We start from the raw sequence: 4,234 nt of genomic DNA on the forward strand, positions 1-4,234 counted from the left end.
GAAAATCGGTTTCCGGTTCACGGTCCAACCGGCCGGTTTCACCGGTTCACGGCGGTTCAATGCAGTGGTGGTTTAAAGGGGTGAACCGGACCGGACTACCTACCGGTTCGCGGTCCGACCGGTCGAACCGGCCGGTCCTGTCCGGTTTTTAAAACCTTGGTTCCATCTCTCACTAAATCTACTTCACACCTATAACCTCATAAATGTTGTTCACTAAAATTGAAATTCATAATCATTAATCACTATCTATTCATGAATGGTTTGCATTTACAATTAAAACCTAACAAATGCAGACAAAATATAAACTAACCAACCCCATAAATGTTGTACAATAAAATTAAAATCTATTGTTAAGTAAGTAGTACTACCACATATTATTATGAGTATGGTTTTGTCACCTATCAACAATTTCATGGTCAGATTCAAACGATGCAGACTTCTTGCCGCTCTTGGACCTCAACATTGAGTACAACTTGCGGAGCTCCTTCGGCAACGACTCCTTCCAGGCGGCCTCGCAATCCTCCACCGTTGGCGATGTGGTGGCGCTGCCAGACACCACCTTCTTAGCGCTCAACTCCAGCGCCGATATCACTGTCTTCAGAGCCCGGCTCGGGGAGCTCTGGTTCACCAGCATCAACTCGTTGACCTCAGCGGGACTCATGGTTCTACCGCTCTGGATGATTTCTTCCACTTGCGGGAACAATTTGTGCTGCTTCACGCCTAGATAATTGATTGCTAGTGTTTGGAATGAATTGAAATCGCACAATGGGAAGTAAATGTGGACGTCGATTCTCCCCGGGCGGAGCAGGGCTGAATCCATTACGCCTTCGTTGGATCTCATGGTGAAGATCATGATCCTCTCCTCCTGGAAATTCGGCAATCCGTCCATGAAATTGAGCAGAGCCGATGTCGAAACCCTCGCCGGATTCTCCGAGATGTAGCGGTCCAGATCCTCGACGACGACGACGGATTTGGAGGAGCTCTGCGTTAACAGGGAGATGAGATCTGCTTGAGATCTACTTCGTCGGCGACCTGCCAGAGAATCACGCTGTAGATGTCGTAATTGAGGAAATTTGCGACGGCGGCGATGAAGCTGGATTTGCCGGTGCCGGAGGGGCCGTAGAGGAGGTAGCTCCGCTTCCAGACGCGCCCTAATTTGCGGTGGTATTGCTTGGAGCGAGCGAACATCTCCAATTCCAATTGAATCCTGCTCTTCAAATCGTGGCTGATCGCGAGGGATTCGAAATCGGCGGGGTGATCGAAGGGGGCGGAATTCCAGCGGCCGCTGCCGTTAACGTGAATCCTCATCTCGCGGCCGCGCTCGTCGGAGACGACGTGGATGTGCTGGAGGTAGGGTTTGATAATCCAGCGCTTGTCCTTCCTCTTGATCCGCAGCACGAAGCTCCGCGCGGCGACGTTGCTCCTCTCGTCTCGGTCGACGCGGTTGAGCCAGGAAAGGCGGGCGCCGAGGAAGGCGTCCGGGATGACCTGATCCTCGCCGAGGGACAAAACGATATCGTTTGGGGCGTGGCCGGAGAGGTGTTTGATGTAGTCGGAGTCGTGGAGGGAGGGGAGCGAGTCGATGTAGAGCGCGACTCGACGGTAGAACGAGTTCTCCTTCTGAGTCGAATCGTCGAGCTGGGGCACCTTCACGTGGTGGTGGACGTCGAGGCGATCGTCCGCCCATTGGAGAAATAATCGGAGCCAAAATATGAGAAATATAACAAATCTATGAAGATGAACTCCTTGAACATAAAGGAGTTAGAGAAGAGAGGAGAAGATATTTTGGAGTGAAGATGAGGATATTATTCAATGAATTCAAAGAGTACAAAACACCTTATATAATCGGTGCTCACTAACTAAGATTGATAACCGAATAACTGCTATCTAACTAACTTCTAATTGACAGTTGGAACTCTACAGCTGGCACTTCCTCTTAGAATTCTTCCATAAGCTGAGCTCGTATATGAGTGAGTTGCATGATGTAGAGATCATCATTCTAATAGGCCCTCTCAAGATGGACTATAGATACTCTTGAAGTCCATCTTGAACTGTAGATTGTTGAAAGGAGCAGTGGCTAATGGCTTAGTAAATATGTCAACTAACTGGAGATTGTTGTGAACATGAATGTTCTTGATCACTCCTTCAAGGATCTTGTCACGGCCAGTGTGGCAGTCAATTTCAATGTGTTTCGTGCGTTCGTGGAACACAGGGTTGGTACTGATATGAACAGCAGCTTGGCTGTCACAATACAAACGGACCGGCTTCTTTACTTCCAAATCAAAGTCCTTGAGCAAGGCCACAATCCACACGACTTCACATCAAGCAAGAGCCATCGCCCTATATTCAGCCTCAGCCGAAGATCTGGACACAATCTGCTGCTTCTTTGATCTCCAAGAAATCAGAGATGTACCAAGAAATAGGCAAAAACCACAGATGGATCTTCTAGTGTCTGGGCATCCGGCCCAATCCGCATCAGAAAAAATGCTTAATGAGGGATCTCCTCGAGCCGAATAGAATAGACCATGGCCTATTGTGCCCTTTAAGTATTTGAGAACTCTTTCACCAGCAAGTAAATGATCTGAGCACGGTTTGGATAAGAATTGACTGAGCTTATTGACAGCAAAGGTAATGTCAGGGCGTGTGATACAGAGATACACAAGCCTGCCAATCAACCTCCTATATACTGTTGGATCATCAAGTGGTTCCCCTGCATCCAAATGCAGCTGCTTGGTGGAATCCATGGGTGTAGAAGCTAGTTTGCAACCAAGTAATCCAGCATCAGTTACAAGATCCAAAGCATATTTGTGTTGAGATATAAAAATTCCAGTGTCATTTCTAGCTATCTCAATACCAAGAAAATACGTAGGATTGCCCAAATCCTTGAACTTAAAATGGCTATCAAGGAAATCTTTAAACTCATAAATCAAGCTATCATCACTGCTAGCCACCAAAATGTCATCTACATAAATGACAACTCCAAAACAATTCCCATCTGCTGAATACTTGTAGAAAAATGAGTGATTAGAAGCATATTGGACCAATCCAAAGCCAGATAAAACTTGAGAAAACTTCAGGTACCACTGTCTGGAAGCTTGCTTGAGGCCTTACAAAGGCTTCTTTAACTTACATACAAGCTGACCAGAACCAGCAGGGGGGCCTGTGATGACCAGATCAGGGGGTAAGGTCATGTAAATTTCCTCTTCTAAATCCTCATACAAGAATGCATTATTGATGTCCAGATGAGTCAATTTCCATCCTTTTATAGCTGCCAAAGATAGCATCATCTTTACTGTGGTGAGCTTTGCAACAGGAGAAAAGGTGTCATGAAAGTCTACACCAGCCTGTTGAGTGAATCCCTTGGCAACCAAACCGGCCTTATACCTCTCCACAGTAGCATCAACCTTAAATTTAATCTTGTACACCCATTTACAAGAGATAGGAATTTTACCAGGAGGCAGATATGTGATCAGCCAAGTATTTGTTCTGATCAAAGCCTGCAGCTCATCTTGCATAGCCAAAACCCACTCTGGATTTTGAGAGGCTTGCTTATAGGATGAAGGCTCAGTGAGTATGGAGGGTAGGATGATAAATTTGAGGTAGGGCTGAGACAGTTTGGATAGAGAGAAATAAGATGAAATGGGATATTTTGAAGATGTAGTTACTGAATTACATATGTAATCAGTGAGATGAGTTGGAGTTTTTAGTGATCTCCCAGATTTGGAATGATGAGAGACAGAAGTACTGGGTGCATTTTGAGGAATGAGTGGTAGAGTAAGGTCTGTATGAGCTGAAAAATTGTCTGGAGTATGAGAGATATCAGTTGGAAAAACTGATTGAGGTTGAGAAGAAAGAGGAAAATCAGATTCATGGAAGGAGACATTTCTGCTGATAAAGATGTCATTGGTGTCCAAATCCATGACTTTATATCCTTTGTAGCCAGAGGGATATCCAATGAAGATACACCTGATGGCTCTTGGGGAAAATTTGTGTTTACTCTTATCCAAAGTGGATGCAAAACAAAGGCAGACAAAGACCTTTAGAGTGGAGTAGGTTGGAGTCTTTTTAAAGAGGGCTTGGAAGGGAGTTATGTTTTCTGGTAAAGCTGAAGAGGGAGTTCTATTTATGAGAAATGAAGCAGTGAGAATGCACTCTCCCCAAAAGGAAATGGACAGATGAGACTGAAATAAGAGACTTCGGGCTACATTAAGCAAGTGTTGGTGTTTCCTCTCAA

At 45.4% G+C, this 4,234-nt stretch overlaps 1 pseudogene; it reads right to left on the reverse strand.

Annotated features, from left to right (window-relative positions):
• Positions 1-219: 219 nt before the first annotated feature.
• Positions 220-1,755, reverse strand: LOC121799694 (annotated as a pseudogene).
• Between the last annotated feature and the right edge of the window lie 2,479 nt (positions 1,756-4,234).

This window comes from Salvia splendens, chromosome 4 (assembly GCF_004379255.2).
Source record: "Salvia splendens isolate huo1 chromosome 4, SspV2, whole genome shotgun sequence".
Lineage (NCBI taxonomy): Eukaryota > Viridiplantae > Streptophyta > Magnoliopsida > Lamiales > Lamiaceae > Salvia > Salvia splendens.